Here is a 24,317-nt window from a genome sequence, read left to right on the forward strand (position 1 = left end):
GGGTAACACTCATTCAGACCACGCCGGTGGGCACAGGAGTGAGGTATTTGCAGCACTGCCAGATGAGGGGTCAAGAGATTATTCAAATGTCAGACTAGCTATTTTGATTGGTTATGAATTGGTACTAGAAGAATATAGGCAGAGGTTCAGAAATATAGAGACGGAACCAGGTCAGGCTTATGCTGAGTTTGAAAGAATTAAACACAGTCATTTTGGTAGACAGGTGCTGGCCTTAAAAATGGATAAGACCTGTGAGGCTCGAAGGGAGATTATTCTGCTGGAGGAGTTTAAAGACGCACTTCCAGAGATGGTAACAATTCATGGGAATGAAACGAAATTTCAAGAAGTGAGAAGCGCGGCAGAAACGGCAGGTAAATACGCATTGGTGCATGAGATGAAATTTAGCTTCTGGGAGGATTTTCATCCTGTGAAGGATAGAAACTGGGAGAAGGGGAGATCACACACTACAAAGCGAAAATTAGCGCTCAATAGTTTACTATAGGTGAAAAAAGAAGCCCAAGGGAGTTGAAAGGAGGTGAAAGGCCGATTGTGTTCTCACTGTAAGGGAGTGAAACACATACCATTACAGTGCCGATGGTTTAAGAAAGGCACTGGGAAAAGGATCTTTCACTGCAGTAAGCTGGGACACACCGTGCTGGGGGTTGAAGGAAGATACTTTGGGAAAAGATGTGGTAGAAGAGGCTAAGCCAGTGGCATTAGTGAAACTGTTAAAGAAGACCCCAAGTCTCCAAGGAACTGTAAGAGAGTGCACAGCCTAGATACAGAGTCAGTGCCTGGTCTCTATAAAGAATTCGCCTCTATGGATAAAGTTTACTCAGAAGGTGGGCGGGGGGGGGGGGTGGTGCAGGAAGGTTCCAGGGGAATTTCTTCTGCACTCTTCCTAATTTCATAAAATGCTCCCTATAACAAAGTGATAAAAATTGAGCAGAATACACCAAGTGCGGCCTTACCAAAGTCCTGTATAACTGCAACATAAATTCCCAACTTCCATCCTCAATGTCCGGCCTGATGAAGGTCAGTGTGCCAAATGCCTTCTTCACTGCCCTGTCTACCTGTGACTCCACTTTCAGAGAACCATGCTCCTGAACACCAAAGTCTCACTGCCCATTACACCCCTTAAGGCCCTCCCATTCGCTGTGCAACTCCTACTTTGAGTTGAGATTCCAAAATGCAAGACCTCACGTATCTATATTAAATTCCATTTGCCATTTCTCGGCCCACTTCCCCACCTGATTAAGGTCCTGCTGCAATTTCTGATAAACTTCCTCACTGATCATGTTAACTTATTTTAGTGTCATCTGTAAACTGACTAATCATACCTTGTACATTCTCAACCAAATCATAGATAACAAACAGCCATGGACCCAGCCTCCAGTCTGACAAGCACCCTTCCACTAAACCATCTGCTTCCTACTATCAAGCCAACTGTGTATCCAATTGGCCAGTTCCCAGCATTCCACGTGATGTAACTCTCCAGAGCAGCCTGCCATGTGGAACTTTATCAAAGGCCTTACTGATATCCATAGAGACTATGGTTACCACTCGGCCCTCATCAACCTGCTTGATCACTTCATCAACGAACTCTAACAAATTTGGGGAGCATGTTCTCCCACTCACAAGTCTATGCTGACTGCTCCGAATCAAACCCTTTGTAAGTAATGGGTGCAGACAATGGTATACTGTCCTTCATTGTAAGATGATTCCAGTACATAAGTAATGCCATCTTCCTGCTGTTGTAGGGCCTTGCTGAGAGCATGGTTGGGACACTCCCTATGGATTTGATCTCCTTTGTAAGGAATGATCTCCTTACCACAGACACGCGTGATGGTATCACGAGGATAGAGTAAAGAAGCTGAGTGTTTAATCACTAGAGGTGTGAGAGAAGAAACGGTGACGTTAAACACGAGGAGTGACAGCGATCACATATTTCCAAAAGAGACATGGACAGGGTGAGAAATTCCAGACTTTACCCAGGATTGATTGGTTTGATTTATTGCCACGTGTACCTCAGTACAGGGAAACACTTTATTTATGAGCAGTGGAGGCAGATCATAGTAAACATGGCCAGACAGATCAGAGGGTAGAAATAGACTCGGACAGAGTAAGGCATACAGGTGACGTGCACTAAACAAGATCAACATGAACAAGATCAGCATTATTTGAACTTAGAGAGTCCATCCAGCAGTCTAACGTGACTATCCTAATAGTTTACATGCCTAAATTAACTCTCCCCACGTTATTGTTCAGTCGGCATGTGAACCCGTACTGAACGCCATGTTGTTCACAATCCCCAACAGCAGCCACAATGCCTTCCATTTGAAACAGGTAGCCATTCCCACCAGCTTCCACCCTACATAGAGAACACCAGGCTGTGTACCCTCTGTTCCACTTGGTCATCATGTTAGAGCATCAGTTAGGAGACAGTGAGGACTGTTGATGCTGAAGATCAGAGTAGACAGTGGTTTGCTGGAAAAGCACAGCAGGAGAATCGATGTTTCGAGCATAAGCCATTCATCAAGAATCAGCATCAATCACCTCATTCTGCCCCTGTGTAAGGGCATTGAGGTGGGAATGGCCTCCTACTGTTCCTGTGTAAGTGACTCAAGGGTTTCTTCCTCGTCCGATTGGACAGGACCAGGGGCCTGATTGGGTTTCCCCTGGTTCCTGTATGACAGCTTGATGTGCTCACTAGTGTGATGATGCTGGAGCTTTAAGAGTTTATTTTATTCTGGTTTCTTTTACGAGAGAGATTGAATGACCGTTCCCAAGCTGGCTAGTTAGGACTACTCGAGTAATTAACTAGTGAGGCCTTAGGTTTATTTTAATGCAGAAGGAATGTGTGTGGTCAGCTCTCACAGATTAGGATTTCTGGGTTTTGGTTTCTCAGTAACATCAGAAATTATTGGGGTCTCCACCGAGTTGAAAGCTTTAGTGAATGTCTCCTGGCTGCTACTCTCTATGAATTTTCTCTTGGTGCTGTTTTTAAATCCTGAATTGGAGAAATATTTGTGTCATTCAGTGTCTGAATATTCCTTTTTTTCTAGTACTGGAACAATTCATTAGTAATAGTTCTTTAATCTGTTATTCTAAATTCTTCTTTCTTTGGTTTTATTTCATCTATCGTGTTTACATAAATGGTGTTATGGATTAGATTAGATTAGATTACTTACAGTGTGGAAACAGGCCCTTCGGCCCAACAAGTCCACACCGACCCGCCGAAGCACAACCCACTCATACCCCTACATTTACCCCTTACCTAACACTACGGCCAATTTAGCATGACCAATTCACCTAACCCACACATCTTTGGACTGTGGGAGTAAACCGGAATTCCCGGAGGAAACCCACGCAGACACGGGGAGAATTATGCTTCACACGGAGTTGTTTGACCCGCCACATTGCATCTGGAACAGACACTTTATATTTTCTTTAAAATAAGAGAACATTAGAGTCTAGGCTACCACCTTCAAATATTGTCGAGGGGCTCTGGTGTGGCCCAGCACACTAGAATCCTTCTCTTCCTGAGATTTATGTTGGAGGCACTGAATGGGCTGTCCCTGTTCCTCTCCAATAGTGTCAATGGGCTGAACGAATTCCTCATATTCCTGTGAAACCAGTGTGAGGTGTGGAATGAACTCTTATTTTACTGTGGCTCTGTGCAATGTCAGACAGTCCTTTAAATAAATGTTACAGACTCTTTAAAAGCACAAGCCTCAATGGAGTCCATGTCTTGCTGCACATGGACACAGTCCAGTTCAGAAGCTGACAGGGGCGTCAAATTATTCTAAACAGTGTGGAATCCTAGGTGACCATCCCCACTTCGGATCTTATGGTGAGGAGGGTGGGGGCGGGGAGACATTGATGAAGCAGCTGAAGATGTTTGTGAAGAGGAAGCTACCCTGAGGATCTCCCACAGAGGTGACCCAGGACTGAGATGATGAACATCTTCCTTTGTGCCGTGTTTGACTCCAAACACTGGAGAGTTTTCTCTGATTCCCATTAAGTTCAGATTTGTTAAGCTCCTTGATGTCAACAGAAGTCAACAGAAGCCTTGATATCAGGGCCAGTCATTTTTACCTGACCCCTTGTGTTAACCTCTTTTGTTCATATCCATAAGCCATGGTACAGGAGCAGCAAGGGTTTTCTTCAAACAGGTGGGATTGAATGTCAGGACTTCTCTTCTCAAGAGTGTTCGGGGAGCTAGATGACTGAAAGTATTTGATGAGAAGGTAGATGGAGATTGACCTGTCAGAGAGCTGAGGGCGATGAGGAATTGGGTATGAAAGAGGATTTGAGACCAAGAGCAGATCCGTCATGATCTTAGTGAAGGGCAAGGCAGGGTTGGGGAGTGAATGATCTGCCCCTGTGTCTGATGTTCTCACATTCTGTTATTAGAAAGTTAGTGGGTGTTATTTTCATGAATGTTCTGTTATTGAATGTTGCCGTCAGGGAGACCAGAGGATTGTGTGAGCCATCGCTGGGTGAGGTATGGGGGCTGTATTCATAATGAATTTGGGTCTACAACATGACCAACAAATGGAGCACAAGTCGCAGAGAGGGGAAGCTCTGTGAAGAGAGATGAGGGGCCTCTTTCATACCCAGCCTGGGTTTTTACAATTACATTTCTCAAATCACCTCAAAGCGTGTGGGACAGTCTTGATGGGCCGAATGATCTCCTCTGTTTCTGCTCACCAGGTTATAGAAGTAAGTAGCCTTTAAATGCTCCTGCCTAACAGGTTTAATGGGCTGAATGGAACACAGGAACATGGGATTGAGGGACAGGAGTGAGTCATTAGATACGTTCAATCTTCTCCACCAGGCACTAAGATTGTGGCTGATCAGGTTGTGGTCTCAGCCCCACTTTCCTGTCTGCGTCCCATTATCCATGACTCTGTTCCCTGTCAAATATTTAACTAACGCAACTTTCAATCAATCAATGTGAACATAGAGACCCCTACAAGATGATTAGGGGTTTAGATAGGGTTGACAGTGAGAACCTTTATCCGCTAATGGAGTCAGCTGTTACTAGGGGACACAGCTTTAAATTAAGGGGTGGTAGGTATAGGACAGATGATAGGGGTAGATTCTTTACTCAGCGGGTTGTGAGTTCTTAGAATGCCCTGCCAGTAGCAGTGGTGGACTCTACCTCTTTATGGTCATTTAAGGGGGCATTGGATAAGCATATGGAGGTTATTGGGCTAGTGTAGGTTAGGTAGGCTTCGGTCGGCGCAACATCGAGGGCCGAAGGACATGTACTGCGCTATATTTTTCTATGTTCTATGTCCCAAGTAAACGTCCAGTGAAGAGGATTCGGATTTGAAACGTACTTTCAGAATTTTCGTCATCCCTCTGACAGAATCAGAGTCATTCAGAACGGAAACAGACCCGTTAGTCCAATCTGTTCACTCCGATCAGATATCAAATCTGATCCAGTCCCATTTGCCAGCATTTGGCCAATATCCCTCCTCTTTCAGATAGTTTTTAAATGTGCGATTGTAACCGCCTTCACTACTTCCTCTGACAGCACTTTCTGTACACACACCACTCTGCGTGAAACATTTAACTTCAGGTCCCTTCTAAACTATTCGTCCTCTCCCCTTCAACCTATGCTCTCCTGTTCTGGGATCCTGGGGAGCAGAACATGGCTGTATAGAATAACACTCCAGGGGGAAACACCTCAAACTAATCAACCTCTCCCTGAAGCTCAAACCTCCAGTCCTGGGACATCCGTGTAAATCTTTTCTGCAGACAACTGAATTGTACACAGTATTCTTAAAGTGGCCTCACCAACATCCTGTACAGATACAACATACCACCACAACTCCTATACTCAATGCTCTGACTGATTAAGGCAAATGTGCCAAATGTGTTCTGCACCGCACTGTCTGCATTAGACTCCATTTTCAAGGAACAATCTACCTGCAGCCCTCTGTCCATTTGTTTCACAACACTCACCAGGCCCTTACCATTAAGTGTATGATTTCTGCCCTGATTTGCCTTCCCAAAATGTGTAACCTCGTATTTATCTAAATTAAACTTCATCTGTCACTCCTTGCCCCTTTGTCCCATCTATTTGTGGTCTTGTTGTACTCTGAGATAATCTCCTACACCACCTTTCTGATGTCGTCTGTAACCTTACTAACTATGGCCCCAATATTCACATCTAAATCCTTGACATAAATGATGAAATGTTGTGAACTCAGTCCTGATTCTTACAGCACACTGCTGCTCACAAGCCTCCAGTCTGAAAAATACCCCTCTTCCTTCAAGACAATTGTGACTAGCTTCTTCTGTATCCCATGTGACCAAACCTTATTAATCTGCCTACTAATCGGAATGTTATGAACACCTTGCTGAGGTCCATATAGACAATATCTACCAAACTACCTTCATCAATCTTCTTTGTCACCTCTTCATAAAACTCAATAAAATTAATGAGACATGATTTTCCATGCAGAAAGCCACGCTGTCTACCCCGATCAGTCCTTACCTTCCCAAATGCTATCCCCCAGAATCCCCTCCAACAACTTACCCATCACTGACATCAGGCTCACCGGTCTATAGTTCCCCGGCTTTTTGGGTCACTGTTTCCTTTTCTCGTCCCACTCCTGCACTGCTCACAACAAATGTTAAATGTAACCAGGTCGGTGATATGGCCGATGATATTGGTCTCAGACTGGGTCAGGGTCAGTTTTAGGAACAAGTCAGGCTAGTTTCTTTAATCTGCTCAAATAGCACGTTTATGATCCAGAGCAATGTTACTCCAACTAAGGTGGAAAGATGAATGACAAACTGTTTGGATATTGCAAATAAAGAACCGTTATTTCCCGTTCTAAATACACTGACACACACACACACACAAAGTAGATTAGATTACTTACAGTGTGGAAACAGGCCCTTTGGCCCAACAAGTCCACACCGACCCACCAAAGCGCAACCCACCCAGACCCATTCCTCTGCACTTACCCTGGCACCTTACACTACGGGCAATTTAGCATGGTCAATTCACCTAACCTGCACATTTTTGGATTGTGGGAGGAATCCCACGCAGACACGGGGAGAATGTGCAAACTCCACACAGTCAGTCGCCTGAGGCGGGAATTGAACCCGGGTCTCTGGCGCTGTGAGACAGCAGTGCTAACCACTGCCACCATGCCGCCCTTAAAATAAACAAAATCTCTGCAACCTTGTCAAAATATTAGTGTAACTAATGACAAAAGGAAAAATTGTGAGATTGTCCAAAATGTTATTCTGCTTCTGAAGATATTGTACTCACAGAATGGGATTTTATCGTGGGAGGGTCGGATTTGGCTGAATTCCCTTTGCATTAGGCAGACAGGAGGTTCCAGGTTAGCACAGTGGCTCAGTAGTTCGCACTGTTCCATCACAGCATCAGGGGCATGAGTTCAATTCCAGCCTCAGGCGACTATCTGCGTGGAGTTTGCATCTTCTCCCCTTGTCTGTGTGAGCTTCTGATGGGTGCTCCCGTTTCCTCCCACAGCCCAAAGCTGTATAATTCAAGTGGATTGGTCAAATAGTCCATAGTGTTCAGCGATTTCTACTTTAGGTGCACTAGTCAGTGATAACTGTAAGGGCATGGGAAGGTTACTGATTGGAGGGTTAGTATGGACTTGTTGGGCCGAAGGGCTTGTTTCCACACTGCAGGGATTCTATAAAAATAAGAATGGTAATGATGACAGTAGAGTTTTGTTTTAGCTCGCACATGTTACTGTGATGAGGAATAATGAAGGAGAGAGAGTGCAATGGGCTGTTTCTTCTCAGGCAGATGACATTGTCTCCCTCCCTGAGTTGAATCACACAATAATGTCATTCTCTCCCAAACTGGACCATGTGAGGTCTCCTTGTACATTGTCCAAACTATGTCTCCATCACATTCCCTGTTCCATGTCGGTGCATCATTGCTGCTGTCATACACAGAGCCATACCCTGAGCAGAAAATGGTCTCGGTTGATTTGAAGATATGTTTATATGGCCCTGCATCATTAAAAAATAAAATGTTTAATGTATTCAGAATACATAGAACATGGAACATAGAACAGTCCAGCCCAGAACAGGCCCTTCAGCCCACCATGTTGTGCCGACCATTGATCCTCGTGTAAGCACCCTCACATTTCTGTGACCATATGCATATCCAGCAGTCTCTTAAATGTCCCAAATGACCTTGCTTCCATAACTGCTGCTGTGGCAATGCATTCCATGCTCTCACAACTCTCTGTGTAAAGAACCCGCCTCTGACATCCCCTCTATACTTTCCTCCATCCAGCTTAAAACTATGAACCCTTGTGTTAGCCATTTCTGCCCTGGGAAATAGTCTCTGGCTATCAACACTATCTATGCCTCTCAATCTTGAATACCTCAATTAGGTCCCCTCTCCTCCTCCTTTTCTGCAATGAAAGAAGTCCGAGCTCTGTCAACCTCTCCTCAGAAGAGAAGCCCTCCAGTCCAGGCAGCATCCTGGTAAACCTCCTCTGAACCCTCTCCAAAGCATCCACATCTTTCCTACAATCGGGTGACCAGAAATGGACGCAGTATTCCAAGTGCATTCGAACCAATGTTTCATAGAGCTGCAACAAGATCTCACGACTCTTAAACTCAATCCCACTGTTAATGAAAGCCAAAAACCATGTGCTTTCTTAACAACCTTGTCCACTTGGGTGGCCATTTTAAGAGATATATGTACCTGCACACCAAGATCTCTCTGTTCCTTCACACTGCCAAGAATCCTATTCTTAATCCTGTACTCAGCTTTCAAATTCGACCTTCCAAAATGCATCACCTCGCATTTATCCAGGTTGAACTCCATCTGCCACCTCTCAGCCCATCTCTGCATCCTGTCAATGTCCCGCTGCAGCCTACAACAGCCCTCTACACTGTCAATAACACCTCCAACCTTTGTGTCATCTGTAAACTTGCTTCAATCCCCTCATTCAAATCATTAAATAAAATTACAAAGAGTAGAGGCCCAAGGACAGAGCCCTGTGGAACACCACTCACCACTGACTTCCAGGCAGAATATTTTCCTTCCACTACCACTCGCTGTCTTCTGTTGGCCAGCCAATTCTGTATCCAGACAGCTAACATAGATACCTGTGTTAAAATGAATGTTTTGTTTTAACAAATACAGAAATTGCTGGAAAAGCTCGGCAGGTCTGTCAGCATGCAGATGCCTTTTACATGATGGAGTTGTACCAGCCTCCACCACTTCCTCTGGCAGCTCATTCATACGCACACCACCCTCTGTGTGAAAAGGTGCCCCTTAGGCCTCTTCAAAACCTTTCCCCTCTCACTTTCCACCAAAGTCCTCTAGTTTTGGACGCCCCTAACCTGGGGAAAAACCTTGACTACAAACCCTATCCTGACTGTTCTGATTTTATAAACCTTTACTGCTGCGAAATGTGACTTCAATCAACACGAATGGCTGTACTTTCAATAATCCCGGGCCGAAATGCTGAAATTCAACACCCACACCTGTTCTCTCTCCATCAAGTCACAATTCTAAACCATTTTAATCAGTTTGTTCAGATATATTAGGAGACACTTCTGTGGGATTTACACCTAGACCTTTGTGCCCGGAGGTAGGGACACGAGCACCACTCGGCAATACCCATAAAGCTGTAACATTATTCTCCTGTGTGTTTGTTCATCAGCCTGTTATGACATGCTGTGACATACCTCTGCAACAGGCAGGACATGAATCCACACCTTCTGGTCCAGAGCTAGGAACACTACCAAACAATGTCAGGAATTGGAATCAAACCCAGAGCCATGGCTCAGAGGCACGGACACTACCCACTACACTACTATACCCAGATTTTGGGTCACATTTTAAGGGGCAGCATTCAGCTCGGTGTGGATTTACTATAATCAGGTTACCATTACTGAGCTACACAAAACATTTTGTTTTGTTAAACAAGTGCAAGATCGAAATTAACTATGAACATCTTTAATCGCTATTATCTGTAGTCTGCAATATTAGGGAAAGAAATCCTGCAGAAACACTCTGCCCAATGAAGGGTCTCAAATAGATATTTATTACTGAACACCAGACACGGAGAAAGACCATAATTTCTGGTCCCAAAACACCGATCAGTAGAACCCAACTCTCACGTGTGTCTGCCCTCTGCCTAAAACCATGAAATGATACCAGGCCGCTGAGTACTGTCCAGCCTCTCCTCCCACTGACTGTGTCTGCAATCCGTCCCTCCTCCCCTAACCACACAAGGCAACCCAAGCTCAGGGTCTTTGTGAAAATCAAGGCCGGAGTGTGCAGGCCTCCTGGAGAGGGGGAGGGGCATTTTAAAATTAAACGGGGAAGGTGAGGAGGTGGTAATATCACTCACTGGCCAAGGCGTGGCAGATGGAGTTTAGTTTGGATTAATGTGAGGTATTGGATTTGGTAAATCCAACAAGAGCAGGACCTACACAATTAAACATAGGGTCTTTGGCAGTGTTGTAGAACAGAGACCTCGGCCATCAGTTATAATTCTTTAAAAGTTGCATCTCATATAGATAATGTGGTTAAGAAGGTGTTTAACACACTTGTCTTCATAGGTAAGACCTTTGAGTATTGGTATTGGGACGCCATGTTGAGGTTGTACAGGACATTGGTGAGACCTCTCCCGGAATACTGTGTCCAGTCTGGACATCCTGCCCGCTCATTCCATAGGCACACCACCCTCTGGGTGAAAAAGCTGCCCTTAGGTCACTTCTAAATGTTTCCCCTCTTACAACTATGTCCTCTAGTTTTGGTCTCCACTACCCTTATAAAATACATTGACTATTCACTTTGATATCATTGACCTTGATATTATTAAGCTGGAGAGGCTTCAGAAGAGATTAACCTGGATGTTGCTGGAAATGGAGGGATTGAGCTATAAGGAGAGGCTGAATAGGCTGGGACATTTTTCACTGGAGAGTATGAGAAGGAGGGGTAACTTTACAGAGGTTTATAAAAATAATGAGGGGTACAGATAAGCTGAAGGGCTGATGGCTTTTCCCTAGAGCTGGGGATTCAAAACGGAGGGATATTTTAAGGTGCGAGGAAAAAAGATTTACAAAAGTCAGGAAAGGTAATTATTTTAGACAGAAGCTGGCTTGTGTGTGGAATGAACTTGCAGAGCAAGTGGTGAAAACAGGGACAGTTACAACGTTTAAAGGACATTTAGATCAGTACATGGATAAGACATCAGTTTGGATGGTGCTGTGAGCAGCTGCCCTCTCCCTCCCCCTCTCTGAGTGAATCCCTGTTGGTTTTCACCCTCTGCCAATGCCGGTGCAGTGGCGTGTGGAGGCCAGCAGAGGGAGGCATTGCATCACTTTCAGCACCACAGAGACTGCCAGACCTGCCCCACACAGAGACACACAGATACACACACAGCAATTGTTAGGACACAGCATAGATCTCATCTGGTAATTTAAACTAAACATAAATAAATGCTCAATTCGCCTCGTAAACTGTTAAATATGAATGACAGAGAACTCCCAAATTCCACTGTTTAAATAAAAACAACAATGTAGTTTTTAACACTGAAAGTGAACTGAAAGACCCTCTATCTCTTAACTGCTTATAACCCGACTCCAGCTCTACACCAATATACTGTTTCTGGGTCTGCCATCCTCTCATATCACAGGGACTTGTAAGCTCTCAGTTCAGAGCAGCATTCACTCTCTCTTAAAGGTACAGTACACACTTTCACCTTCATCCCATTATACCCTGGTGAATATAGATAAGTGGAACCTATCCGGATTTCTCTTGCTCTGTGGTTTGTCAATATTTCATCTACTCTGTCTCGTATATGTCAGGATTTTTGTTGCTCCATTCACAACATGTAATTATATTGATCAGTATTTCACTTGCTCACACTCCTGTGTGTGGGGCAGTATTTCAGTTGTTTCATGGGGACTGTGACACTGTGACAATCTTAATGTTGTAAATGGAACCAAACCTGCAAGAATTGTAAAGTCTATGGAGTACAGTGTGGAACTCTAACAGGCCAGTAACACGCTGGTAGACGGGGATCAATGCAGAGCAGTGTGAGGTGATGCACTTTGGTATGAAGGATAAAGAAAGACAGTTGAAAACAGGCTGTGCCGTTACAAAGGGGCTGCAGGAACAGAGAGCGCTGGGTGTATGAGCACAGATTGTTGAAGATGTCAGGACAAGTGAGGAGAGCAGTAACTATCACAGATTAGTTTCAGTATCTGAGCTGTTTACAGGGGGAGGTGTAGGAGGGAGTCTCGGTGCTCCCTTCCTGGGAGGTGGTGGTGACGATGTGTTGTGAGCTCAGCCTCCTGCCCCCCGAGACCGTGGGGATTCCATTTGTACCAGCTCGACACAGAAGGGAGTTGGCATCAGGGCCACGGCTTCTAAGTTGTGCCGGGGGTAAACGGAGCTGCCAGTGGGTTTAAAGTGAGAGCTGCCCCTCACTGAACATTGCTCCTTACTCGGTCGGTGGGACGTGAATGTTTCAGAATCCCCACACGAGGCTTCCAGGGTCGTACCAGGGCCCTCCCCACATGGCGGGTGAGAGAGAGAGAGGGGCGAGAGAGTGAGAGAGTGGGCGAGAGAGAGAGAGAGGGGCGAGAGAGGGGGGGTGAGAGAGAGAGAGAGGCGGGGGCGAGAGAGAGAGATGGGGTGAGAGAGAGGGGGTGGTGAGAGAGAGAGAGAGAGAGGGGGCGATAGAGAGAGAAGGGGTGGCGAGAGAGAGAGAGGGGTGGCGAGAGAGAGAGGTGGGCAAGAGAGAGGTGGCAAGAGAGAGAGAGGGGGCGTGAAAGAGAGGGCGCGAGTGAGAGAGAGGGGGCGAGAGACAGAGCGAGAGAGAGGGCGAGAGAGAGAGGTGGGTGAGAGAGAGGGGGTTGTGTGAGAGAGAGAGGGGGGGGCGAGAGAGAGAGGAGACGTGAGAGAGAGAGGAGGCGAGAGAGAGAGAGAGAGGGGGGCTTGAGAGAGAGAAGGGGTCGAAAGAGAGCAGGGGGAGTGAGAGAGAGATATATAGAGAGAGGGGGACGAGAGAAAGAGAGAGAGGGGAGTGAGAGAGAGAGAGGGGGGCGAGAGAGAGAGGAGACGTCAGAGAGAGAGAGAGGAGGCGAAGAGAGAGATTGGGGTGTGTGAGAGGGAGAAGGTGAGAGAGAGAGCGAGAGAGAGAGAGAGAGAGAGGGGTCGAGAGAGAGGGGAGGGAGAGAGAGAGAGGTGCGATAGTGAGAGAGGGGGCGCGAGAGAGAGTGAGGGCGAGAGAGAGAGAGGGTGGTGAGAGAGAGAGGGGTGTGTGAGAGAGGGAGGTGAGAGAGAGAGGGGGGCGCGAGAGAAATGGGGTGGTGAGAGAGAGAGAGAGGGGGACGATAGAGAGAGGGGGACGATAGAGAGAGGGGGACGATAGAGAGAGGGGGGCGCGAGAGAGGGGGGCGCGAGAGAGGGGGGCGAGAGAGAGGGGGGCGAGAGAGAGAGGGGCGAGAGGGAGGGGGGCGAGAGACAGAGCGAGAGAGGGCGTGTGAGAGAGAGGGGCTGGCGAGAGAGAGAGAGTGGGGCGAGAGAGAGAGAGAGAGAGAGTGGGGCGAGAGAGACAGGGGGGCTAGACAGAGATGGGGGCGAGAGAGAGAGGGGGGTGAGAGAGAGTGGGGCGAGAGAAAGAGAGAGACTGGGGTGAAAGAGAGAGGGGGGCGAGGGAGAGAGGGGATGCGAGAGAGAGAGAAGGGGATGAGAGAGGGGGGTGTCGAGAGATGGGGCGAGAGAGAGAGATGTGAGAGAGAGAGTGGGGGCGAGAGAGAGAGAGGGGGTGCAAGAGAGAGCAGTCGAGAGAGAGAGAGAGGGGCGAGAGAGGGGGGCGAGAGAGAGAGGTGGCGAAAGTGAGAGAGAGGGGACGAGAGAGAGAGGGGGGCGAGAGAGAGGGGAGTGCGAGAGAGAGAGAGATAGGGAGGCGAGAGTGAGGGAGAGATTGAGAGAAAGGGGCGAGAGACAGATTGAGAGAAAGTGCTCCCTCAGTACCTCAGAAATGCTCCCACAAAACATCAGAAAGTGTTCCCTAAGTTCCTCAGAAAGTGCTCCCTCAATGCCTCAGAAAGTGCTCCCTCAATTTCCCAGATAGTTCTACCTCATTACCTCAGAAAATGCTCCCTCAGTACATCAGAAAGTGCTCCCTCAATAACTCAGGCAGTGCTCCCTCAGCACCGCATTAAGTGCTCCCTCAATTCCTCAGAAAGTTCTCCCTCAGTCATCTGAAAGACCTCCCACAGTACCTCAGAAATTGCTCCCTCAGTACATCAGATATTTCACCCTCAAAACCTCAGATAATTGTCCCTCAATACCTCAGATAGTTCTCCCTCAGTACCTCAGATAGTGCTCCCTCAATACCTCAGAAAGTGCTCCCTCAACACATCAGATAGTGCATCCCAAGTACCTCAGATAGTGCTCCCTCAGTACCTCAGTAATAGTGCGTCCTCAGTACATCAGAAAGTGCTCCTTCAATACCGTAGAAAGTTCTCCCTCAGTACCTCAGAAAGTGCTCCCTCAGTACATCAGATAGTTTTCCTGAGTACCTGAGATAGTTCTCCCTCAGTACCTCAGAAAGCGCTCTCTCACTACCTCAGAAAGTGCTTCCTCACTACCTCAGACAGTGCTCCATCAATACCTCAGACTGTGCTCACTCAGTACCTCACAAAGTGCTCCCTCCGTACCTCAGAATGTGCTCCCTCCGTACATCTGAAATACCTCCCACAATACCTCAGAAATTGCTCCCTCAATACCTCGGAAAGTGCTCCCTCAGTACCTCGGAAAGTGCTCCCTCAGAACCTCAGATAGTTCTCCCTCAATTCCTCTGAAAGTGCTCCCTGAATACCTCATAAAGTGCTCCCTCAGTACCTCAGATAGTGCTCCTTCAATACATCAGAAAGTGTTCCCTCAAAAGTTCAGAAAATGCTCCGGCAATATCTCAGATAGTTCACCCTCAATACGTCAGAAAGTGTTCACTCAATATCTCAGATAGTTCTCCCTCAATACCTCATATAGTTCTCCCTCAATACCTCAGACAGTGCACCCTCAATACCTCAGAAAGTGCTTCCTCAATATTCCATAACCTTCTCCCACTATACCTCAGAGAATGCTCCCTCAGTACCTCAGATACTTCTCCCTCAGTACATCAGAAAGTGCTCCCTCAGTACCTCAGATAGTGCTCCCTCAATACATCAGATAGTGCTCCCTCAAAAGCTCAGAAAATGCTCCAGCAATATCTCAGATAGTTCACCCTCATTACGTCAGAAAGTGCTCACTCAATATCTCAGATAGTTCTCCCTCAATACCTCAGAAAGTTCTCCCTCAATACCTCAGATAGTGCTCCAACAATACTCAGAAATTGCTCCCACAATATCTCTGATAATTCTCCCACTATACCTCAGATAGTTCTCCTTCAATACCACTTAAAGTGCTCCCTCAATACCTCAGACAGTGCTCCCTCAATACCTCAGACAGTGCTCCCTCAATACCTCAGACAGTGCTCCCTCAATACCTCAGAAATTACCACCTCAGTTCCTCATAAAGTGCTCTCTCAATACCTCAGAAAGAGCTCCCACAGTACCTCAGAAAATGCTTCCTGAATACCTGAGATAGTGCTCCCTCAATACCTCAGAAAATGCTCCCTCAATATCTCAGATAATGCTCCCGCAATACCTCAGATAATGCTTCATCAATACCTCAGAAAGTGCTCCCTCAATACCTCAAAAAGTGTTCCCTCAGTACCTCAGATAGTGTTCCCTCAGTACATCAGAAAGTGCTCCCTCAATACCTCAGAAAATGTTCCCTCTATACTTCAGACAGTGCTCCCTCAATAACTCAGAAATTGCCACCTCAGTACCTCAGAAAGTGCTCCCTCAATACCTCAGAAAGTGCTCTCTCAATATTTCTGATAGTTCTCCCTCTATATCTCAGATAATGCTCCTCCATTCCTCAGATAGTGCTCCCTCAGTACATCAGAAAGAGCTCCCACAATACATCACATAGTTCTCCCTTAATACCTCAGAAAGTGATTCCTCAATACCCTCAGAAAGTGCTTCCTCAGTACCTCCGATAGTGCTCCCTGAATACCTCAGAAAGTGTTCCCCCAGTACCTCAGGTCGTGCTCGTGCAATACCTCAGATAGTGCTCCCTCAATACCTCAAAAAGGCTGCCTCATTTCCTCAGAAAGTGCTCCCGCAATACCTCACAAAGTGCTCCCGCAATACCTGACACAGTGTTCCCTCAGTACATCAGAAAGAGCTCCCACAGTACCTCAGAAAATGCTCCCTGAATACCTGAGAAAGTGCTCCCTAAATTCCTCAGAAAGTGCTCCCTCAATACCTCAGATAGTTCTTCCTCAGTACCTCAGAAAGTGGTCCCTAATTACCTCAGATAGTGCTCCCTCAACACCTCAGATACTACTCCCTCAATACCTCAGAAGGTGCTCCCTCAATACCTCAGAAGGTGTTCCCTCAGTACCTCAGAAAATGGTCCCTCAATACCTCTGAAACTGCTACCTCAATTCCTCAGTACGTCTGAAATTGCTCCCTCAGATCCTCAGAAAGTGCTCTCTCAGCACCTCAGATGGCTCTCCCTCAGTACTTCGGGTAGATCTCCCTCAATACCTCAAATAGTTCTCCCTCAGTATCTCCCAAAGTCCTCCCTTAGTACCTCAGATAGTTCTCGCTCAGTACCTCAGACAGTGCTCCCTCAGTACCTCAAAAAGTCCTTCCTCAATATCTCAGAAAGTGTTCGCTCAGTACCACAGAAAGTGTTCCCTCAATACATCAGGTAGTGCTCCCTCAATACCTCAGATAGTGCTCTTCAATACCTGAAAAAGTGCTCCCTCAATACCTCAAAAAGTGCTCCCTCAGTACATCAGATAGTGCTCCATCTATACCTCAATAATGCTGCCTCAGTTCCTCAGAAAGTGCTCCCTCTATACCTCAGACAGTGCTCCCTCAATAACCTCAGACAGTGCTCACTCAGTACTTCATAAATTGCTCCCTCTGTACCACAGAAAGTGCTCCCTCTATACCTCAGATAGTGCTCTCTCAACACCTCAGATACTACTCCATCAACACCTCAGAAGGTGCTCCCTCAATACCTCAGAAAATGCTCCCGCAATATCTCAGATAGCTCTCCCACTATACCTCAGATAATGCTCCCTCAATTCCTCAGATAGTGCTCCCTCAGTACCTCAGATATTGCTTCCTCAGTACCTCAGATAGTGCTCCCTCAATACCTCAGAAAATCTTCCCTCAATTCCTCAGATAGTGCTCCCTCAATACTTCAAATATGCTGCCTCATTTCCTCAGAAAATGCTCCTCTATACCTCAGAAAGTGCTCCCTCAGTACATCAGATAGTGCTCCCGCAATACCTCAGATAGTGCTCCCTCAATACCTCAAGAATGCTGCCTCAGTTACTCAGAAATTGCTCCCTCAATACCTCAGACAGTGCTCCCTCAATAACCTCAGAAAGCACTCTCTCAGTACCTCAGAAAGTGCTTCCTCACTACCTCAGAAAGTGTTCCCTCTGTACCTCAGAAATTGCCCCATCAATACCTCAGACAGTGCTCCCTCCGTACCTCAGATAGTGCTCCCTCAGTACATTAGAAAGAGCTCCCACAGTACCTCAGAAAATGCTCCCTGAATACCTGAGAAAGTGCTCCCTCATTTCCTCACAAAGTTCTCCCTCAATGCCTCAGATGGATCTCCCTCAGTACCTCATATAGTTCTCCCTCAATACCTCAAATAGTTCTCCCTCAGTATCTCCCAAAGTCCTCCTTTAGTACCTCAGATAGTTCTCGCTCAGTACCTCAGATGTTTCCCCCCAATACCTCAAAGAGTGCTCCTCAATTCCTCAGATAGTTCTCCCTCAGTACCTCAGACAGTGTTCCCTCAGCACGTCATAAAGTGCTCCCCCAGTACCTCAGAATGTGCTCCCTCAGTAGATCAGAAAGTGCTCCCTCAGTAGATCAGAAAGAGCTCCCACAATACATCGGAAAGTGCTCCCTCAATACCTCAGATAGTTCTCCCTCAATACCTCAGAAAATAATTCCTCAATATCTCAGATAGTTCCCCCTCAATACCTCAGAAAGTGCTCACTCAATATCTCAGATAGTTCTCCCTCAATACCTCAGAAAGTGCTCCCTCAATAACTCAGAAAATGCTGCCTCAATACCTCAGATACTGCTCCCTCAATACCTCAAGAATGCTTCCTCAGTACCTCAGAAAGTGCTCCCTCAATACCTCAGAAATTGCTCCCTCAATATTTCATAATGTTCTTCCACTATACCTCAGAGAATGCTCCCTCAGTACCTCAGATACTGCTCCCTCAGTACATCAGAAAGAGCTCCCACAATACATGAGAAATTGCTCCCTCAGTACCTCAGATAGTTCTCCCTCAATAGCTCAGAAAGTGCTCCCTCAATAACTCAGAAAATGCTGCCTCACTACCTCAGATACTGCTCCCTCAATACCTCAGATACTGCTCCCTCAATACCTCAAGAATGCTCCCTTAGTTCCTCAGAAAGTGCTACCTCAATTCCTCAGTACATCTGAAATTGGTCCCTCAGTACATCAGAAAGTGACCCCTCAGTTCCTCAAAAAGTGCTCTCTTTATACCTCAGACAGTGAGACCTCAATACCTCATAAGGTGCTCCCTTAGTACCTCAGAAAGTGCTCCCTCAATATCTCAGAAAGTGCTCTCTCAGCACCTCAGACAGTACTCCCTCAATACCTCAGATGGCTCCCCCTCAGTACCTCACGTAATTCTCCCTCAACACCTCAAATATTTCTCCCTCAGTACCTCACAGTGTGATCCCTTAGTACCTCAGATAGTTCTCCCTCAGTACCTCAGAAAGTGCTCCCTCAATACCTCAGAAAGTGATCCCTCAATACCTCAGAAAGTGATCCCTCAATACCTCAGAAAGTGATCCCTCAGTACCTCAAAAAGTGCTCCCTCAATATTTGCGATAGTTCTCCCACTATACCTCAGATAATGCTCTCTCAATACCTCAGAAAGTGCTTCCTCAATTCCTCAGTACATCAGAAAGTGACCCCTCAGTACCTCAAAAAGTGCTATCTTAATACCTCAGACAGTGCGACCTCAATACCTCATAAGGTGCTCCCTCAGTACCTCAGAAAGTGCTCCCTCATTATCTCAGAAAGTGCTGTCAGCACCTCAGACAGTACTCCCTCAATACTTCAGATGGCACGCCCTCAGTACCTCACGTAATTCTCCCTCAACACCTCAAATATTTCTCCCTCAGTACCTCACAGTGTGATCCCTTAGTACCTCAGATAGTTCTCCCTCAGTACCTCAGAAAGTGCTCCCTCAATATCTCAGAAAGTGATCCCTCAATACCTCAGAAAGTGATCCCTCATTACCTCAGATATTTCTCCCTCATTACCTCAGATGTTTCTCCCTCAATACCTCAGAATATGCTCCCTCAATACATCTGGAAGTGCTCTCTCAATACCTGAGAAAGTGATCCCTCAATACCTCAGAAAGTTCTTCTTCAGTACCTCAAAAAGTGCTCCCTCAATATTTCCGATAGTCCTCCCACTATACCTCAGATAATGCTCACTCAATTCCTCAGATCATGCTCCCTCTGTATAGCAGAAAGAGCTCCCACAATACATCAGGAAATGCTCCCTCAATATCTCAGATAATGCTCACTCAATTCCTCAGATAGTGCTCCCTTATTACCTCAGATAGTGCTCCCTCAATACCTCAGAAATTGCTCCCTCAATATTTCAGAAAGTTCTCCCACTATGCCTCAGATAATGCGCCCTGAATTCCTCAGATCGTGCTTTCTCAGTACCTCAGAAAGTATTCCCTCAATACCTCAGATATTGCTCCGTCAATACCTCAGATAGTGCTCCCTCGATACCTCAAAAATGCGGCCTCATTTCCTCAGAAGGTGCTCCCTCTATACTTCAGATAGTGCTCCCTCTATACCTCAGGAAATGCTTCCTCACTATCTCAGAAAGTGCTCCCTCTATACCTCAGACAGTGCTCCCTCAATAACCTCAGAAAGCGCTCTCTCAGTACCTCAGAAAATGCTTCCTCACTACCTCACAAAGTGCTCCCTCCGTACCTCAGAAAGTGCTCCCTCAGTACCTCAGAAAATGCTCCCTGAATACCTGAGAAAGTGCTCCCTCAGTTCCTCACAAAGTGCTCCCTCAATGCCTCAGATGGATCTCCCTCAGTACCTCAGATAGTTCTCACTCAATACCTCAAATAGTTCTCCCTCAGTACCTCAAAGTGGTCCCTCAATACCTCAGATTGTTCTCCCTCAGTACCTCAGAAAGTGGTCCCTCATTACCACAGAAAGTGCCCCCTCAATACCTCAGAAAGTTTTCTCTCAATGCCTCAGAAAGTGTTCCCTCGGTACCTCAGAAAGTGGTCCCTCAATATCTCAGATGGCTCTCCCTCAGTACCTCAGGTAGTTCACCCTCAATACCTCAAAACTTCTCCCTCAGTTCCTCACAAAGTCCTCCCTTAGTACCTCAGACAGTGCTCCCTCAGCATCTCATAATGTGCTCCCTCAGTACCTCAGAAAGTGCCCCTCAATACACCAGACAGTGCTCCCTCAGTACCTCAGCTGGTTCCCGCTCAATACCTCAAAGAGTGCTCCCTCAATTCCTCAGATAGTGCTCCCTCAATACCTCATAGTGCTCCCACAGTACCTCAGATAGTGCTTCCTCAATATTCCATAACGTTCTCCCACTATACCTCAGATACTGCTCCCTCAATACATTAGAAAGTGCTCCCACAATACATCAGAAAATGCTCCCTCAATATCACAGATAATGCTCCCTCAATTCCTCAGATAGTGCTCCCTCAATACCTCAGATAGTTCTCCCACGGAATCTCAGATAATGCTCCCTCAATACCTCAGATAGTGCTCCCTCAGTACCTCAAATAGTTCTCCCTCAATACCTCAGAAATTGCTCCCTTAGTACATCAGAAAGAGCTCCCTCAATATCTCAGATAATGCTCCCTCAATACCTCTAAAGTGCTCCCTCAGTACCTCAGAAAGTGCTCCCTCTGTCAGATAGATCTCCGTCAGTACCTCAGATAGAGCTGCCTCAGCACCTCAGATAGTGCTCTCACAGTACCTCTGAATGTGTTCCCTCAGTACCACAGAAAATGTTCCCTCAATATCTCAGATAGTGCTCCCTCAATACTTCAGATAGTGCTCCCTCAGTACATCAGAAAGTGCTCCCTCAGTACCTCAGAAAGTGCTCCCTCAATATCTCAGACAGTGCTCACTCAGTACCTCACAAAGTGCTGCCTCCTTACCTCAGAATGTGCTCCCTCAGTACATCAGAAAGAGCTCCCACAGTACCTAAGAAAATGCTCCCTCAATACCTGAGAAAGTGCTCCCTCAATACCTCAGAAAGTGCTCCCTCCATACCTCAGAAAGAGCTCCCACAGTACCTCAGAAAATGCTCCCTGAATACCTGAGAAAGTGCTCCCTCAATTCCTCAAAGTGCTCCCTCAGTACTTCAGATGTTTCTCGCTCAGTACGTCAGATAGTTCTCCCTCAGTACCTCAGAAAGTGCTCCCACAATACCTCAGAAAGTGCTCCCTCAATTCCTCAGATAGTTCTCCCTCAGTACCTCAGATAGTTCTGCCTCAGTACCTCAGACAGTGCTCCGTCTGCACCTCAGAAAGTGCTCCCTGAGTACATCAGAAAGTTCTCCCACAATACTTTAGAAAGTGCTCCCTCAATACCTCAGAAAATGCACCCTCAATATCTCAGAATGTGCTCCCTCAGTACATCAGAAAGTGCTCCCTCAATCCTTCAGAAAGTGATCCCGCAATACCTCAGAAATTGCTCCCTCAATATTTCAGATAGTTTCCCCACTATACCTCAGATGATGCTCCCTCAATTCCTCAGATAGTGCTCCCTCAGTACATCAGAAAGAGTTCCCACAATACATCAGTAAGTGCTACCCTACATACCTCAGATATTTCTCACTGAATACCTCAGATAGTGCTTCCTCAACACCTCAGACAGTGCTCCCTCAATATCTCAGAAAGTGTTCCCTCAATACCTCAGAATGTGCTCCCTCAGTACCAGGGATCGTACTCCCTCAATACCTCAGATAGTTCTACCTCAATACCTCAAATACTTCTCCCTCATTACCTCAGAAAGTGCCCCTCAATACCTCAGACACTGCTCCCTCAGTACCTTAGAAAGTGCCCCCTCAGTACATCAGAAAGTACTCCCACAGTACCTCAGATAGTGCTCCCTCAATATCTCAGATAGTGCTCCATCAGTACCTCTGAAAGTGCTCCCTCAATACCTCAGAACGTGCTCCCTGAATACCTCAGAAGATGCTCTCTCAATACCTCAGAAAATGCTGACTCAGTTCCTCAGAAAGTGATCTCTCAGTACCTCAGAGGCCTCTCCCTCAGTACCTCAGGTAGTTCTCCCTCAATAACTCAAATAGTTCACCCTCAGTACCTCACAAAGTGATCCCTCAGTACCTCAGATAGTTCACCCTCAGTACCTCAGATAGTTCTCCTTCAGTACCTCAGATAGTTCACCTTCAGTACCTCAGATAGTGCTCCCTGAATACCTCAGAATGTGCCACCTCAATAACTCAGACATTGCTCCCTCAGCACCTCATAAAGTGCTCTCTCAGTACATCAGATAGTTCTTCCTCAATACCTCAGAAAGTGCTCCCTCACTACCGCAGAAAATGCTCCTTCAATATCTCAGATAGTTCACCCTCAATATCTCAGAAAGTGCTCACTCAATATCTCAGGTAGTCCTCCCTCAATACCTCAGAAAGTGTTCCCTCAATACCTCAGAAAGTGCTCTCTCAGTACCTCAGATAGTTCTGCCTCAGTACCTCAGACAGTGCTCCGTCTGCACCTCAGAAAGTGCTCCCTGAGTACATCAGAAAGTGCTCCCACAATACTTCAGAAAGTGCTCCCACAATACTTCAGAAAGTGCTCCCTCAATACCTCAGAAAATGCACCCTCAATATCTCAGATAGTTCTCCCTCAATATCTCAGGATGTGCTCCCTCAGTACATCAGAAAGTGCTCCCTCAATCCTTCAGAAAGTGATCCCGCAATACCTCAGAAATTGCTCCCTCAATATTTCAGATAGTTCTCCCACTATACCTCAGAGAGTGCTCCCTCAGTACATCAGAAAGAGTTCCCACAATACATCAGTAAGTGCTACCCTACATACCACAGATATTTCTCACTCAATACCTCAGAAATTGCTCCCTCAATATCTCAGATAATGCTCCCTCAATATCTCAGATAATGCTCCCTCCATTCCTCAGATAGTGCTCCATCAGTACCTCAGAACGTGCTCCCTGAATACCTCAGAAGATGCCCTCTCAATACCTCAGAAAGTGCTGCCTCAGTTCCTCAGAAGGTGCTCCCTCAATTCCTCAGAAAGAGCTCCCTCAATACCTCAGAAAGTGATCCCTCAATACCTCAGAATGTGCTCCCTCAGTACCAGGGATCGTACTCCTCAATACCTCAGATAGTTCTACCTCAATACCTCAAATACCTCTCCCTCATTACCTCAGAAAGTGCCCCTCAATACCTCAGACAGTGCTCCCTCAGTACCTTTGAAAGTGCCCCCTCAGTCCATCAGAAAGTGCTCCCACAGTACCTCAGATAGTGCTCCCTCAATACCTCAGATAGTGCTCCATCAGTACCTCTGAAAGTGCTCCCTCAATACCTCAGAAAGTGCTCCCTGAATACCTCAGAAGATGCTCTCTCAATACCTCAGAAAATGCTGCCTCAGTTCCTCAGAAAGTGCTCCCTCAATACCTCAGAAAGTGATCCCTCAGTACATCAGAAAATGATCCCTCAGTACATCAGAAAGTGTTCCCACAATAACTCAGAGTTCACCCTCAATATCTCAGAATGTGCTCCCTCAGTACCACAGATCGTATTCCCTCAATACCTGAGAAATTGCCCCATCAGCACCTCAGAAAGTGCTCCCTCAATTCCTCAGATAGTTCTCCCTCTGTACCTTAGATAGTTCTGCCTCAGTACCTCAGACAGTGCTCCGTCAGCACCTCAGAAAGTGCTCCCTCAGTACCTCAGGAAATGCACCCTCAATATCTCAGATAGTTCACCCTCAATACCTCAGAAAGTGCTCACTCAATATTTCAGATAGTTCTCCCACTAAACCTCAGATGATGCTCCCTCAATTCCTCAGATAGTGCTCCCTCAGTACATCAGATAGTTCTCACTCAATACCTCAGAAAGTGCTCCCTCAATACCTCAGAAATTCCTCCCTCCA

The 24,317-nt window shown here is 46.4% G+C and overlaps 1 long non-coding RNA gene across 1 annotated transcript; it reads right to left on the bottom strand.

Annotated features, from left to right (window-relative positions):
• Window positions 1-6,734: 6,734 nt before the first annotated feature.
• On the bottom strand, window positions 6,735-9,106 carry LOC132812781 (uncharacterized). Its single transcript, XR_009643778.1, has 2 exons — window positions 9,037-9,106; window positions 6,735-8,016 (listed from the first exon to the last, which is right to left on the bottom strand). It is a non-coding gene; the product is annotated as an uncharacterized LOC132812781 (long non-coding RNA).
• Window positions 9,107-24,317: the final 15,211 nt, after the last annotated feature.

This window comes from Hemiscyllium ocellatum, unplaced genomic scaffold (genome assembly GCF_020745735.1).
Source record: "Hemiscyllium ocellatum isolate sHemOce1 unplaced genomic scaffold, sHemOce1.pat.X.cur. scaffold_2998_a, whole genome shotgun sequence".
Classification (NCBI taxonomy): Eukaryota; Metazoa; Chordata; class Chondrichthyes; order Orectolobiformes; family Hemiscylliidae; genus Hemiscyllium; species Hemiscyllium ocellatum.